Below are 17,751 nucleotides of genomic sequence, written 5' to 3'. Positions count from 1 at the left end.
TGAGAACTCCACATATGGATGCTGTACTGCAGATGGGGTCTCACCAGAGCGTAGTAGAGGGGCAGAATTACCTTCCTTGACCAGTTGGTCATGTTTCTTTGCGAACTGGGTTGCGAACACATATTGCCATCTTGTGTCCAGCTTTTCGTACACCAGTACTCTTAAGTCCTTCTCTGCAGGGCTGCTCTTCATTGATAATGGGGTTTGCCCTAACCCAGATGCAGGACCCTGCACTTGGCTTTGTTGAACCTTAATTGTAAGGCTCCACATGGTAAGTCCAATGCTTTTGTGCTTCCATGATATTTTTGTAGATTTGTTTTCATGTTTCCTTCGTCCTCTGCAGTTCAGGAGGGGAAGGAGTACTAAAATCCCTTAGAGGCCAAAAATGACATAGGAAGGTTTTAGGACAAACCAGTTTGTTTCATTCTTCATTAAAGGGAAATATCTTCCCACTCCCATAAATTATCAGGATTACTCACCATAGCACTCAAGAATCAAGCCTGGAAGAATTTCTGTAATTCATAGAAACAAGTGCTCCCTTCTTTCTCTTCCAGGGAAACATGAGTCATCAAAGTGCTTGGGGGAAAAGGGGGAAAAGAGGAATCCTTCTTATTTTTCTTTAAATGTGTTTTAGTTACAGTTAATTGCCATTACCATTCATAATGAAACAAAACATTTGACACTGTGTTGATTCAGTTCAAAATTTGAGAGTAGTCTTTAAAGTGCACATTCATGCTTCATCAATATTTTTAACCATCATGTATATAATAGGAAGCAAAGAAAACAGCTAAAGCAATACAGAAGCTTATTCACCCATTATGCTCATTCTTCCATTAAAGTTCACTGACTAATGGATTTCTGATGCAGATGGAATTTTTTACGCTATTGAGATATTGCTTTGACAGATCAGGGTACAATAATTGTGACTGTTAGTCTTTCAAGCCTGAAGAGTTTCTTTCATGGCAGGAACTGAAGCCTTTCCAAAGCACTGGGATATTCAGAGCAGCCAACTTTTTAATATAGGGGGGGAAAAAAAAAAAAAAAAAAAGTTCCTTTCATTTTCTAATTATGAAAGACTCAACAAAGTTGCTTAAATGCTGAAAGAACAAATCAAGTTAATTAAACAAAATTAAAAAGAAGTTAAGGACAAATGAAGGTCCAACAGGTCCACATAATGAAAACTCATTTTTGAAATAAAACATTCATTAGCTTAAATTATGGTTTAAAAATAACAAAGAGAACTAGTAATTCTTAATAAATAATGCCATAAGTTTTCTGAGTTTATAAGCTGTCATGTAGCTTAACTCCATAGAAAGGAACAGATTTATATCCAAACAAATTATTTTTAAGATAAATAAATGCAACAGTAAAGGACATATGAGTGATCCCTAAGACACAGATTTAAAAACATGAAAAATTTAATTCTATGGGCTGCAATCCTTCTACTGCCTTGAGTGGAAACTAAACTATGTTGTGAAGACCTTCCTTTGTTTACCAGCATATTCTCTTATCCTTTTAGCTACTCTTTTTTTGCTATTTATTTTACAGGATTTTATTATATTTATTGTACAATAAAATGTTTGAAATCCAAAAATGAATCCTCTTTTATTATTACTTTTATCTTCTCTTTTTAAACTGTGTTTTTTAATTTCTATGGACAACTGTAATGGTTTAACTCAGGATTGGCAATTAAGCCAATGACAACAATGCTCTTGATCCCCTCGCCCTCCCATAGGGAAAGGAGAGAGAGACTTTCCAGATTGAAAACTAAATTGACAGCTTTAATTAAATACTAAGGATAAAAGGAAATATGTACAAATATATATAAATAGGTTCAGGAATGTGAAAAACCCCTATCATCTCCCTCCACCCCCAGAAAGTCCCATGACACTCTCCTTAGCTGTCAGCACTTCTGAAAAATCCCAAACAGTTTCCAGAGATAGCAGCAGAGCAAACAAGAGCTGAAGGCAGAGATATGACGGTCAGGAATGCACAGGCCTAGAGATCAAAGGAGATGGATAGACAGCGTCCTGCCTGGATGCTGGCAGTGGATGGATGAGAAGCAAGAAGAAGCAGAAGGGCTTGACTTCCATGACCTCTGAATATTATACTGAGAGTTATATATATATATGGATGGATGGAATATTTTGCTTGGTCAGTTTTGCCATCTGTCTAGTCTGCTCCTTCCTACTTTAATTTCTGCTGGTTAATTAAAGCAGTCAATTTACTTCATGTAGCATTGGTGGCATGATGCGTAGGAGAAACATTACTCTTGAGCATCCATCCCAGCACTAGCAATTGGGTCAACAGGAGAAGCTGCACTTCAGTGCCGATCGCTTCCAAAGTGGCTCTAATTACTTCATATGCTGCAACTATCTCCGTTTTCAGTTGTCATATAGTTGGCCTCAGAACCTCTTTAATTTTTACTCCAGAAACCTAGGGGTCAACCTCCAGTCTCCCCTGGTGTTTTCTGCCAAAGGCTTTTGGTAGGACTGTTGTACCCAACTGTGGTATATCACATTCTTGATGTCTGGTCCTGTTTGAACTGGTCCAAGGTCCATTGCATCTACAATCTCCTTTTTAATATGTTCAAAAGCCTTCTGATTTGTTCAGAACCCCATTTAAAGTCATTCTTATTTTGGGTCACCTTGTAGAGTGGTTTTGCAATTTGACTGTAACCAAGAATATGCAGCCTCCAGAAACTGACAGTTCCTAAAAAGGTTTTAGTGTCCTTTTTGTTAGTTGGTAGGGCCATAGCTGAGCTGTGTTTCCACTCCTGGAGCAGACAATTTCAGGTGCACTGGACTCCCCTCCAGGTGAAAGCAAACTCTGGCCTGCACTCTAGTGCTAGAGGAATAGAGAAGAAGGCATGAGCAATGTCAATAGTGGCAACACCACCTGGCTGCTTTTGACTCCAGCTCATACTGAAGCTCTAGCATGTCCAGCACAGCAGCACTGAGTGGTGGTGTCACCTCATTCAGGCCACGATAGCCCACTGTCAGCCTCCACTCGCCATCAGGCTTTCGCACTGGCCAGATAAGACTGTTGAAGGGTGAGTGAGTCCTGCTGATCACTCCTTGGCTTTCCAGTTGCCGGATCAGCTTATGAATGGGGATCACAAAGTCTCTGTTGGTGCGATATTGGCGTCTGTACGCTGTTGAACAAAGAAGCAAATGAAGTGGCTCACCTTCATTGTGGGTAAAATCCTTTCTCATGAGACTCAGTTCCTTTAGAGAGAAAGGTTGGACAAGATCCTTGTCCTCATCTGCTTGAGAGGGGCCTGCTCTTCTCCCTTCTTGAGGAGGGCGTGATCCTTCATATGTTTGAGAAGGGCCACTTCCTCCATCTCCTTGAAAAGAAAAGGCCTCTTCCTTGCCTTGTGAAAACTTTGGACATTTCAGAGAGGGAAAAGGGCTAGGACATTTTGTCTTTGCTTTACCCTTGGTGACGGGATTAACTTTGGCCTATTTGGATCGAGTGGTAGTAGCCTTAGTCTTTGCAGCAGCAGCAGTGGTGGCAGAAACCTTGCCTGTGGGGGAGTGGTAGCAAGTGGAACATCTCACTCTTCTTATCCACAATACATTATAAACGTTCAGCAGAAGCATGCCTAGTGAAACAATTTTATTTGCATAAAGCCTAGTTCCTCTAAATGGGTACTCTGCGTGTGCAATTATACCAATAGGTCCCATAAGCCTCAGAGTCCTGCTGCTTTGGAGGTAGAAAGGAGCAACAGCATATCCTGCTTCACAGAGCCCATGTCAAGCATATCACACTTAAGGCCTGGAGGGCATGTGAGAGCCTAAAACAGAGATCTGGACCTGTTACATGCAAGATAAGCAGGCAGGGGACATGAAGCTGTTTGTGTTCTCTGGGGGTACACTGCTGTAGACAGATGACTTGTTGTCTAAGCAGTCAGAACAGGAGCCTGGATAACATGACATTGTCAGAAAAGCACCTGAGATTCCTAGGCTTAAAACTGTATAATTAATGGACGTTGGCCCTTTTCAGCAGATATTCTCCATTAGTCTTTGACCCCATTATTGTCATCTATTTGTCTTTTTAGGTTAATATCAAATGCCTTTTAATTTCAAAGTTATTTTAATTAGGATTATCGTTTTTACATACCAATCACTTGTACTGTATTCCTTTTTCAATAAGCAGTCCAAGCAAGATTTTTCTTTTTTTCTTTTTTTTTAATACTCGTGTAAGGTAAGACTTTGCTACTACTACTACTACAGTCTTCTCACACTCAGTAAAATGCAGCTTTCTTTTATTCCGTAAAATTAATATTTATAAGGTTATGCATACTGACCTCTGCCTCTATTTTAATTTTTTCTTTAATGTTACACTCACTCTTTGTCCTAATATCTTGCTTTCTGAAGCCCTACATGCTTTATCTGCTTTAGCTGAATTATTGTTGTAGTCTGTGAAGTATCATGGGAAATATCTCACTGCTTTGTCTAAGCTTCTTCATTATTATATATTATCATGAATCTCCCCTATCTACATATGAGCAAAATGTCTCTCTCTCCCTTTTTGCATCTGAGACATACTTTATGGACACCATGATCAGATTTGGAGATTAAACTTCCATATTATATTTTATAAGAAAAAATGTAATTAAATATGTCATTGTTATATTTACTCCAAAACGTTACTTACTGGAACTTTGTATATATCATTTTTCTGTGTGTGTGTAATAAGCTAACTAGTCTATTTTCAGCCCAGACTCCCAAATAATAGAATCATAGAATCATAGAATCATAGGGGTTGGAAGGGACCTCGAAAGATCATCTAGTCCACCCCCCCTGCCAGAGCAGGGTCACCCAGAGCACATCACACAGGAACATGTCCAGGTGGATTTTGAATGTCTCCAGTGAAGGAGACTCCACAGCATCTCTGGGCAGCCTGTTCCAGGGCTCTGTCACTCTCACAATAAAGAAGTTTTTTCTGATATTCACATGGAACCTCCTATACTCCAATTTGCATCCATTACTCCTTGTCTTATCACTGGTCATCACTGAAAAATACAACTGCTTTAAGTGCTTGGTATGAACTTTACTATTGCTGGAAATATTAATTCATTAAAAATAAATTAAGAATTCAGGATTTTATTTGAACAACTACATTTTAAACTTTTATTTTAGGTTTGTTTTGTAATTTTGTTTTGGTTTATAGTAAGTCTTGCTTGTTTCCATGGACCAGCATTACATTACCTTCTTTAAGGACTGTTATTTAGAATTTGGCCTTATATAATCATCCTTCTGTATTCAGGGTATTAAAGTCTCTCTGAAAATCACTCCACAGTTTGGTAAACTCAAACAAAAGTTTTACTCACACCAAGATATGAAAATATACAGTACTAACAGCAAGCTCATTCACTTGGCAGTAGTGGGACTAATCATAGATATTGGATTGGCTATAGTCCTAGCTTCAAATTCAACCTTGGAGAGGTAAAAATTTCTACAGGCTAGAGTATTATTGTAGAAAGAGCATCAAGGAATGTCCTTTCATGCTACAGAGCTGTTGGCTGCTACTGCTTTCTCCACAAATCACTGCTACTGCTCCTGGCTTTCTGCTGTCTAACAGGCTAAGGGCAGCAAGACTATTTTTGTGTCCAGTGCCTCCAGATCCCAGTCTTTCATATGGAATAAACTAGATATTTAAGTGAAAGGCTGGTGGAGAGAGGGCTAGAATCTCAGGGATGACTACATAACCTCCAAATCTGAAAAAACAGAAATAGTGGAAGTCACTATCAAATTTTAATAAGTTTGACAAAAAAATAACAAATTTGAACACCAATGAGAGCACCGTCTGCACTAATTAATTGTCTCAGTATTGGCCTGTTTTCATCCTGTTAATTCAAATCAAGACATTCTGCTCTACAGCTTGTACAGACTTCAGTAGGACTACCTTTTAGTCACAGGACCAGTTTCCTTGTAAGCAGGACACCTTCAGCTGTGTCATTCAAGAAATTATCTCCTGGGTTAGGTGATTTTAAGCTTAACAATAATATGAATGGTCTTATTCTGTCAGGCCCACACTCCAACAGAGACATACAGCTTTAGTAGATTTTACTAATTAATCTACCTTTGTGACATCAACATGGAAAGCAAGTGTAATCAACTCTATTGCAGTTTATCAGGTCAATGATCCTTGATCTAAAAGAGATTTGTATAGAGCCAGTTATGAAGTGGTACCAGCTGTATGTGTTTTTTTGTAAAGTATTTTTCATCTTCTGTTTTTAGCAATAAGATGTTAAGACATTGAGTTGCATTGAATATAGTTAGTGACAAAACATAATGTGCCCGAAGGACTCATCAGAATATAGGAAGTAAATAATGTGTGCTTGCCAATTAAGTGTTAATGTAGAATAGCGGTTTAGCTGCAAACTTCTTCAAGGGTCACAAATATCACAAGATCATCCAGTAAAACTTTTGTAATACTTTAATGCATGTGATTGCACATTTTACTGAAAGGCCAAAAGTAGCACCTCATTAGAAGGTTTGCTGCATACAGAACTGCACTGAAAAAGTCCCAAATACAAAACAGTGAAAGCAGAACAAGATTAAAGTGATTCAAAAATTTTTAGTACTCAAATGAATTTATAATACTAAACTAGAAGATTTATAGTTAACATGGGAGTACAGAAACAGACCTGTAATATATTTTAAAGGGTACTTACACTTCCACAGCACTGCAGGGAGGAAAATGCCAGATTATTAAATTAATCCTTACCTTTCTTTGCTTAACAATATTTTCATCAAATAAAGGTACTAAAATGAAACATTTCTATTGACCTGTAATATGCACATAGATTAAAAAGTCTTAATCAGAGGAGGATGATTAACGAAAGCAAAGCTGCTGTGCTGTTTAACCACTTAGTATTATTGTCACTGAAGTTTGTAGACTGAATTTAGAAAGATAAATGGTGTCATTTAAAAGAAAATCTAATGGACTAAGGCTATTAAACATTATCAGTTGGCCTTAGCTGCTTGTATCAATTTTAAGTACAGAAAAGATAGGAGAGGAACATTACTAGAATAAATATGGGAAAATTCAGAAAGCTCCAGTTTATTTTCCTTCCTTAAAGCTGTGAATCCTTACATGCAGCTTTCCGAAATGCCTATCTTACCTTGGTTCTGGATCACTTCTTAAAAACATAGCCAACAAATAGCTTAAAAATCACTATAAATATTCACCCACACATTTTGTAATAAATATTGCTGCAAGGGGAATTGTAAATGAAAATTTTTCCTCATATGTGAAGTCTAAATAAAATCAGTATGATTCTGCTTGTATTTTAATCTGGTTGACATTTTGTATCTAACACTGTCCTGGTTTAAGCCAGGATGAAGCCAGTTTTCCTTTTACTCTTTTTTTTTTTTTTTTTTTCCCCTTCAGTAAGTTCTCTTAATTAGTAGCAGAGTGTTCCAAATAAGATTGGTAAGAGTGGAATGTTTTTTAGCTGCTGAATCTTCAAGGTCGCATCTTTACTCTGCCGGCTCAGACACTACGGGGATATCTATGACACCCCTGTAGGAGGCTGAATTAGACAGTAAAATTGGCCAGAGATATTCTATTCCATATATCTACGTAAGCTCAGAGGAAGGTCAGAGATCACAGAAGACAACTTCCTTCCTGATTCTTCTTCCCTTCTCTTCCATCCATGGCTGGCATCCAGCTGTCCATCCATCACCGTCGACCCTTAAGCTCTGCCGCTCCTTCCTCCTCAGGGTGAGAACTCCTTAAACTCTTCCCCTGCTCCCAGGTGGGGTCCCTTCCAGGGGAGACAGTTCTTCATGAATGGTCTCCCAGGGAGTAACAAGTCCTTCCAGCAAACTTCCTGCAGCATGGGCTCCTCTCTTCTTAGGTCCAGAGGTCTTACCGGGAGCCTGCTCCAGCATGGGTTTACCATGGGGTCGCAACCTCCTGCTTTGACATGAGGTCCCCCATGGGCTGCAGGTGGATATCTGCTCTATCATGAACCAAATAGTCATGGTTGGAAAGGACCTCTGAGATCATTGAGTCCAACCATATGTAAAAAACTCCAAAACCTGCAGTGTATTTGCAGCACTTCAGATAACAGAAGGAACAGAAGAGAGTAATTTATCTAAAAGATTGCTTGCTTCCTGATTTGCATAAACATTGCACCGTATAAATGCTGGCTCAAGAGAATTGAAAAGTCTCCAAAAATATTTTGAATCCTTTTGTGAATGCAAAAAAAACCACAGTGAAAATGCAAAGCATTGGTGCTATGTTAGGTATTTTTGAGAATGTGTTAGATAGAATGAACACTAAAGAAATGATCCCAAAGAGCACAGGTCATTTGCTGGCCTTTACTGAGCTGAGTAATTCTCCTTTGTTGCCTCTACTGCACATTTTCCAGTAATTCCACAGTGAATTTTTCCAACTGGTAATAGAATTCCCCAGGAAAAGACTTCCAGGTTAGAGTTTGACATGATATAGTAATGAAAATCTGGCGTGTTCATACTTTGCAGGAGAGGCAGTTGTGCCTGTACTGTAGAAATATTCAATTAAGGAAATATACTGAAAGGCTTATCATGCTGCTCTCATGTTTGCACTGTTTTATATTAAGCAGTCAGTGGAGTAAGGGCTGTAATCAGATCTTTTCTGGCCTAGGAGCGAAAGTGTACCCTAATCATCTGTCCAGATGTTAAAACGACCTTCCATTGTTTTTTATTATTCCAGGTGTAATGTATTTCTCTGCAGTACTATACCTGGAACTAATTTTCAAGTGAAGGTTACATGACACTCCTACAAAAATTGAGATCTAATCCCTGCTATTATCTGGATAAAGGAGGGATAAGCTTCTAGTTGTGCATATCAGCCTGATCCTTCCTCAGTTCTGGTGGAGTTCAGATGAGGGAAAGGTAAGGATTTCAGAAACAAGGATAAAAACAGGACTTTGGGAGCCAGTAGAAGTTTCACTACAGCAAAAATAGACTCATAAAGGCTGATAGTTGGGCAGAGGTTGAGTCTTGTGTGGATTTATTCTAAGGATATCAAACCTCACAATATTATTAGTATCTAATGGGAGTAATGCAAAGTTTCTTACATGTGACATTCTGCCTGTCTTACATGGTATAAGGCTTTACATACATGTAAAACAGAAGACAAAAAGTGTGCTCCTGTATCAAGATATGCATACTGAAGCTCATATTTTCATCATCAGTAAGGAAAATGCAACTTCAAGAGGACATAAATATAAAACAGTGTTTCAAGGAATCCAGCTTTTGGCTTGTGTCACTGATGAATCTGTTTATCATAACTACTGACTTGATTGTAAGAAGGAAAATAATTATTGTTAAGGACTATCACTCACATCATACACAATATTCATTTGCAGTCTGTTTTTGTACAAAGTACTTATTGTTGACATGTTTTCCAAAATTTCTTTGCTTTGCTGTATTCTTGTTTTGGTTTGGGTTTGGGGTTTTTTTGTGTGTGTGTGTGTGTCTTTAATTAAATAAAAGCAGTTCTATGGTAGGTTAGCTATTTATAACAAGTTCAATCTTAATATAATTTTTTTTTTACTACATTAATTTTCTAATTAAGAATAATGGAGATCATGGCTGACAACACTTACAAGCCAGGCTTATAATTCATGGAGGAAGACTTTCCCTCAGTAGAGGAGGGCCAGGTTAGTGACCACTTGGCCAAACAGGACATCCGTAAGTCCACGAGCCCTGATGGGATGCATCCATGAGTGCTGAGAAAGCTGGCAGATGTCACTGCTGGGGCACTCTTCATCATTTTTGAAAGGTCATGGAGGAGAGGACTGGAGGAAGGCCAATACCACTCCAGTCTTCAAAAGGGGCAAGAAGGAGGACCCAGAGATCTACAGGCAGGTTAATCTCACCTCTGTCCCTGGGAAGGTGGTGGAGTGACTCATTCTGGATGTCTTCTCCAAACATGTTGAAGGAAGTTATTGGGAATGTTCAACAGGTATTTACCAAGAGTAACTCATGCTTTACCAATCCGCTAGCCTTCTATGATGACATAACTGGTTGTCTGGATGAGAGGAGAATAGCAGATGTCATCCACCTTAACTTCAGCAAGCCTTTTGACACTGTCTCCCATAATATCCTCCTTAGGAAACTGAGGGAGTGTGGGCTAGATGAGTGGACAGTGATGTCGATTGAGAGCTGGCTATGTGACAGAATTCAGAGTTGTGATCAATGGAGCAAGGTGGATTTGGAGGCCTGTAGCCAGCAGTATCCCCCAGGGTTCAATACTTGGACCAGTCTTTTTCAGCATATTCATCAATGACCTGGATGAGGAGACAGAGTGTATCCTCAGCAATTTTGTTGATGATACCAGACAAAGAAAGGTGGCCCACACTCCAGAGGGCTCTACTGCCAACCAGCATGATCTGAACATGCTGGAGAGCTGGTCAGAGAGGAACCTAATGAGGCTCAACAAGGGCAAGTGTAGGGTCCTGCACCTGGAAAGAAAGAACCCCATGCACCAATATAGGTCAGAGATGGACCTGCTGGAAAGCCGTTCTGAGGAGAATGATGTGGGAGTCCTGGTAGATAGTAAATTATCCATGAGCCAGCAATGTGCTCTTGTGGCCAAGAAGGCCAATGGTATTCTGAGGTGCATAAGGAAGAGTGTGGCCAGTAGGTCAAGAGAGGCCATTCTACCCCTCTACTCTACCCTGGTGAGGCCACACCTGGAATACTGCACCAATTCATGTCTGAATTTATATTACTTAGCATGACGAGAATTCAGTCTTGACAAGTGCTTTGGCACTTCTGTAGTAAACATGATTTAATAATAATAACAGTAGTGTATTAATAATAACAACATATGCTCCATTCCCCTAGTCATCTCACTGGCCCCTTACTTGCCTCACTCCATTAGGTCCATGTGTCTCTTGCAGCGAGGAGCCCAGAACTGAAAGCCAGACTCCAAGTGTTGCCTCAGCACTGTTGAATAGATGGTAGAATAACCTCCCTTCACCTGCTGGCAACACTCGTCTTAATGCAGCTCAGGATTTCAGTAGTCTTCTTTGTCACAAGCCCATTTCACAAGTCCTCTCAGCCTATTTTTCCAGCCTGTCAAGGTCCCTCTAGGTGGTAGGATGACGCTCTGGTCAGCCACTTCTCCCAGTTTTGTTTCACCAGCAAAGTTACTGATCATCAACCCTCTCCCATCATCCAGATTGTTAATATGTTAAACAGGATCAGACCTAGTATTGATCCCTGGGTTACATCTTTGGATACTGGCCTCCAGCTATACTTCATGTCACTGATCATCACACTCTGGGCCTGGCCTTTCTGCCAGTCTTCAGTTGGCCTTGCTGTCTATTCGTCTAGTTCATACTTGACCAGCTGCTCCACGAGGATCCCAAAGGAGAAAATGTAAAGGTCTTACTGAAGTCAAGGTTCCACAGCTCTCCCTTCATCTACTAAGCCAGTAATTTCATTGTACAAGGCTATCGGGTGATCAAGTATGGTCTAGGACAACTGTCTGCCACTGTGTCCACCTCAATCAACACACCTCCAGCCAACTCTATGCCAGATATCTACCTGCCAGACACTTCTACTCCGCTGACTCTCTGCCAGGATGACTGCATGCAGATTGGGAGAGGATGTCTTCAGCATCATAAACAGAAGCTTGGGGAGTAGGCAGCTCATGGTGCTCTGATTTTTGCAATGAAATTTTATATATGCAGGGGAGTCCAAGTGTATGAGTAACACAATTCATAACACTTGCCAGCTTATTAATCCTGTGCCTTCATTGTGCTTGGCCATCAGAGATGTCTGCCTTGCTCTGCAACTTTTTTTCCATTATGTGACAATAAGTTAAAGGCAACTCAATCAAATGTGTTAGAAACAGCTTTTTTTTTCAGGTAGAAACCCAGAGCAACACTTTTGAAGATTCTGGTTTTGTTTTTTAACTGCTTTTTTTAACATAACTTTTAATTTTTTTAAAATGTTTTTATAAGAACATTTGTTCAACATCACTTTTTAAACTGAGTTTTGATGTTCTCTTAACTGCATTTGTTTAGCATTTCTTGTAGAAAATATCTCATGTTCGATTGAGTTGTATTTATCTTATTGTTCTGTTGAAAGATACTGAATGAGCTTCTATTCAGGTTGCTGAATGAGCACCATCTAACAATTCACAAACTGTTTTCCCAGTGGATAGTCCATGGTTATAACTTCTCCAGCAGACAGTTGGCAGAGGGCAACTGGTGGCGAACAGATGTCCCTTTTGTAGTCAAGTATGTCTTCCTCTTTAGAATAATGTCAGCTAATTCTGATAGACTTCTTGTCTTTCACATGTCTGGAAACAGTTCCCAAGATTAGTTGCTCCATTACCTTCCCAGGTATCAAGGTAAAGCTGAATGGCCTGTAGTTGTACTCCTCTCTTCCCTTTTTAATGAGTGATGTTTTTTTTCCTCAGTTTTCAGACACCTCTCCCAGTTGTCATTATCATTCAAATATTATCAAGGCTGGCTTTGCAATATCAACAAACTCCTGCAGCACTGATGGGTGTGGCTCCTTGGACGTAAGCACATACAGTATACCTGGTCCTCTCCAACGAAGGATACCTTGCTCCACTTTCACCGTGGTCTCTGGGGCCTGAGATTCCTTAAAGCTGGTCTTGCTAGTAAGGACTCAAAAGGCATTCAGTACTTCAGCCTTTACCATGTTCTGTCTAACCAGTTCCCCTGCCTTATTCAGCAGTGGGCTCACATTTTCCCTCATCTTGCTTTCATCACCTAGGTACTTACATAAACCATTCTTGTTGATTTTGACATCCTTTGTCTGATTCAAATCCATCTGGACTTTGCCTTTCCTAACCACCTGTCTGCATGCTCAGACAGTCTCTGTATTCCTCCCAGGTTACCTGTCCATGCTTTCACCTTCTGTATACTTTCTCACTGCTTCTATCTTCCATATATATCAAAGGATTAAGTACAAATGCAAATACAATTTCACCTAAGTGTCAGAAGGGTGCACATTTCCATTTGCTACTAATATTCAAACTACTTGAGATTACTTATTTAACAGCAAGCGACGCATTCCCAAGACTGCTTGTCATGCATATCTCTATGCTATGATCATTTGCCTCCTCAGCCCCTGGGCTCTGATGTCCTCATGTCATATTTTCATATGAGTCACTACCTGCTTTTTTGCTTTGAGCTGGACAGAAGCTCAGAAACTAAAGTTTAATTTGGAACATTAATAGTTAAGCGAAGAGCATCATTCTAAAGAGAAGACAAAGAGAAGATCAGCTTCAGCACTCATTTTCTCAGAAAAAAAACCCCACAACCTTAAATAATTTTCCAACTCTGCCCAAGAAGTTAATAAACTTAAAAGACTGTAAAACCACACTGTACATGTAAGCCATTAATTTTAAAATCTATTTATTTACCAATGCCAGGAGTCCATTCTGAGAGTCTTTTGTTTAGAAGAAAGAGACTGTGTACAAAAAAATAATTTATTTGATTTTTTTTGTTGGTTAACATTTGCTTTCCACATTTTCTATCAATCTTAATTTGTACCTAGTTATTCCAGTAATTTTGTTACATAATAAGCCACTCACTGACTTTGCCAGTCTGTAAGATTAGAGAGAAAAACACCATCAGGTAGTTTTAATAGGAAAGATCAAAGGCTGATTTCATTGGCTCAGATGTCATGTATCCATGTCTGAAAGGCCTAAATCCACCATCAAATTGGCTTATAAAAAGAAGATAATGTAATCAACAATAAATGAATCATAAAGCCTTATTAATGGTTTAGATGGAAATAAAATTTGAGCATTTATGCTGTAATTATATTCTGCCCTCACCTTCTATCCATTATTATCTTTACATTGACTTTTGAAAATGTTATATATGTTCTACATATTCTCCCACCACACTTGATTATCCTCATTCAATTAAAATCCTTGCTTTTGTCATAACAAATATATAGGAATTAAAAATACATGCTGTAATTTGCTTCTGTTTCAAAAAAATTGAAGTTGTGTGGCACATTTTAATAAAAAGATATTTTCTTATATGCCTGTGTGGTAGCAGAAATTACCAACAACAAAGCCAACAAATGTGTTTTGAAGAGCAGAACTCCATATCATGTATTTTTGTGAAACTATCAGAGGTTTTCTGTGCTCTCAACTTCTTTCTTCTTGGAGGATCATCAGCTGGGAACATTTATCTTAGCTCTTCTGAAGCACTTTGCTACGTCAAGGGTCTCAAAATTGACAAGGCAAAAAGAAAATTATTGTAAAAAAATGCAAGTCAGCCAATGTCCTGTCATACTGTAAAAAACTTTAATAATGGTGACTGACTACTGATGTAATATTTAGCCCATACTTTTGGTTGTCAAAATATTCTCAAAGGTACTTTCATAATGTGCAGTGAAATGTATCTTAACTTACTAGCTTTTTGCAAGTCTGTTTGATTATACTTGAAAAGCTGAATTACTCAAAAGACATGGTTAAAAAAACAACAATAAAAGTTAAAGAATACAGATTGTCTGGCTGGAATGACTAATACTATAGTCTTATCTAAAAATTAAGGTTTTATCTACAATAGGCAACATGTGAGTACCAGTCCAACTTCCTAATTAAGTAAACTACAGTCTCTGAAAAATGTGGTTCACTACAATTTATTGCCAGCCCAAATTTTCAAATTTGTCATTCTATCAGTAGCTAGAAATTCTGCAACAGAGTCTTTCTGTAGGTGGTGTTCACAGTGGGAGAGAGAAGAGAAATCTGTAAAGCCAAAATCCATCTTGGGCACTGCTAATAAACGAGATTATAGTAGGCAAATAAGTAGAGTTGGGAAGTAGTTATAGAACTGATTAATGAAATTAATCAGTGGTGTGGTAGTGGTGGTATGCATTCAGAGTGATGGTGTTTTTCTTCCCAAGGAAACTTTATGTGTGATGGAGCCCTCTTGTCTTGGAGAGGGCTGAACACCTGCCTGCCCATGGGAAGTAGTGAGTGAATTCAGCATTTTGCTTTCTGTGCGTGCATGGTTTTTACTTTACCTACTTATCTTAACCCACGAGTTTTCTCACTTTTATAGTTCTCATGCCCATCCCACTGGGGTAGAGCGAGAAAGCAGTTGTATTAAGGCATAGTTGCCATCCATAAGCAGAAAGCTGCAGTAATATGCAGATATTCAGTGCAGTGTGAACAGAAATCAAAACACTTTCAACTTTAATTTTACAGATAAAGACCAATTGTCCTTATTTTTTAAATAAATAACAATTATCAATTAAATAGATGGCTTTTTCAACATCATTTTCAAAAAAGCATCACATAAATAGCCATTGATTATCATCTTGGATTGGGTGATAATTTAGAATTACATATTGGAGTTATGCTTTGGTTTTTAAGAAATGATTTTATTTCCACATGTAGAAATTTATGGAAATTATAACACCTATGGCAAATGTATAGTTTTGCTCTAGAACTCAAATTTATGAGAGTAAATATTTTTACTGATATTGTTCTTGTCAGACTTTCTCATATTATAATCACATACTAAATATTTTGTGTTTATAGATAATGTTAGATATTAAGTGTAAAAAAATAAAATAGTAAAAAAATTCTATGTGTTGTTTTAAAGTTCAATCGTATCCACTTTGCAGACAGTAGAAAAATAAAACACTAACAGGTATGAGCTGAGAATTTGCTTCCATATTTTTTTTCTAAGTGCTCAAAAGCCAAGGGAAGAAAATCTTATTTTACTTTTAAAAATAAACAATCTTTTGTGATCCAGAAGCCCTGTGGTAATTGGAAAGCAACTGAAATTTCATGACATCATCAGTTGAGAAGCTGAAAAACCAAGGGAAAAAATATCTTTTCAGAGCTATGAAGAAGCTAACATTGATTTGTCAAGAACAATATTCTGTCAGACCAATTTAATTTCCTTCTCTGACATTGCAATCAGTCTTGTGGCAAGAGAAAAAGGAGCAAATGTCATTTTTCCATGCTAGTAATGCTTTTGACACATTATGTTCTAATGTGCAAAAGAAGAAGCATGGTCTAGCTGAAAATAATGTACTGTCAGTGGTTTGCTATTAACAATGGAAGGATATCAAGAAGAATCAAACTTTTTTTTTTTTCCCCCCCCAATAATTTTAATAACAACCAGAATGACAAAATATGTGTTTTCAATTAATGGCCTACCTCACTTTGAAAGAGATAGCTCATATATATGAGAGTGAATTTGTGACTCAAAAGATCTTGAAGAAATAATAATACATGATACAAAAAATGCATGATGTTTAACAACGGGAAAGATGCTGCCACTCAGGTAAATATATGCAGTAATTAAGAACTTTATATTCAATAGCTATCCAGTACAGAGATCAGGGTGCATAATTTAATCATAATTAGGGCTGCAGGGCAGTAGATGTGGTTTATTTTTATTTCAGTAAAGCATTTGACACTGTCTCCTACAGCATCCTCATAGATAACCTGAGGAAGTGTGGTCTTGATGATCAGGTAGTGAAGTGGATCATGAACTGGTTGAAAAGAAGAAGTCAGAGAGTTGTGGTCAATTGGACAGAATCTAGTTGGAGGTCAGTGACTAGTGAAGGCCCTCAGGGGTCAGTACTGGGACTGGTACTATTCCATATCTTCATCAATGACCTGGATGAGGGAACAGAGTGTGCCCTCAGCAAGTTTGCTGATGACACTAAACTGGGAGGAGTGGCTGACACACCAGAAGGCTGTGCTGCCATTCAGCAATACCTAGACAGTCTGGAGGATTGGGCAGGGAGAAACTTGATGAAATTCAACAAGGGCAAGTGTAGAGTCTTGCATCTGGGGGAGAACAACCCCATGTACCAGTACAGGTTGGGGACTGACCTGCTGGAGAGCAGTGTAGGAGAAAAGGACCTGGGGGTCCTGATAGACAGGAGGATGCCCATGAGCCAGCAATGTGCCCTTGTGGCCAAGAAGGCCAATGGCATCCTGGGGTGTATTAGAAAGGGTGTGGCAGTGCTTCTATTACTTAATTTTTGATCTTTTAAAGTGAAGTTATATGTCTTCTCTTTACTCCAAGCTGACTCCTTCAGAGTTTGGGGGTTCTGGAAATTATTGTCCCAGTTTCTATGTGTCAATTATCCTTCATATAAATAGTCATTTTTTGATGGACATACAGAATATATGGGAGTGCATAGATATGTATGCACATATACATGTATAACCTGCTTATGTAAGGTGAGAGAAGGGGAGGAAGAGAGTGAGATCATACTAACTACACATGCCTTTTTGATAAGTTTTCCAATCTTCCACAGAGTGACCTAAAACAATAGGGAGGATCATCTGCAGTTTCAGTTCTTCTCTTCTTATTCTATACATACAGGAAAAAAATATGATAAGTGATAAAAATCAACAGGGAATATTTAGGAATATGGGCCAACTAAAGTGCAAGACTGCAGAAGTATTCACAGATAAATAGAAAGTATCTTATTTTCTGCTTGAAAACTGCTGTTTCAGGGGGGCTTAAAAAAAGTTACCATGATTAATTACTGGTAGCAAATATACATTGTTGTTCATGGCAACTCTAAAGAAAATGTCTGAAAAAAAAAAAAAAAAAGTACTCTGAGGACTGGCATGGAATTCTGTTGCACTCACTTAGGAAGAGTAATTACGCAGTTCCACTTAACTCACAGAAAAAAATTGTTGTACCTTGCAATATATGATTAAAATAAGTACATAAAGGAGCAAGTAGTTGAAATTAAACAGAATGTG

The sequence above is a fragment of the Chaetura pelagica genome, unplaced genomic scaffold (assembly GCF_000747805.2).
Source record: "Chaetura pelagica isolate M959 unplaced genomic scaffold, ChaPel_1.0 scaffold23, whole genome shotgun sequence".
In the NCBI taxonomy this organism is placed as follows: Eukaryota; Metazoa; Chordata; class Aves; order Apodiformes; family Apodidae; genus Chaetura; species Chaetura pelagica.
This window is presented reverse-complemented; position numbering follows the sequence as displayed.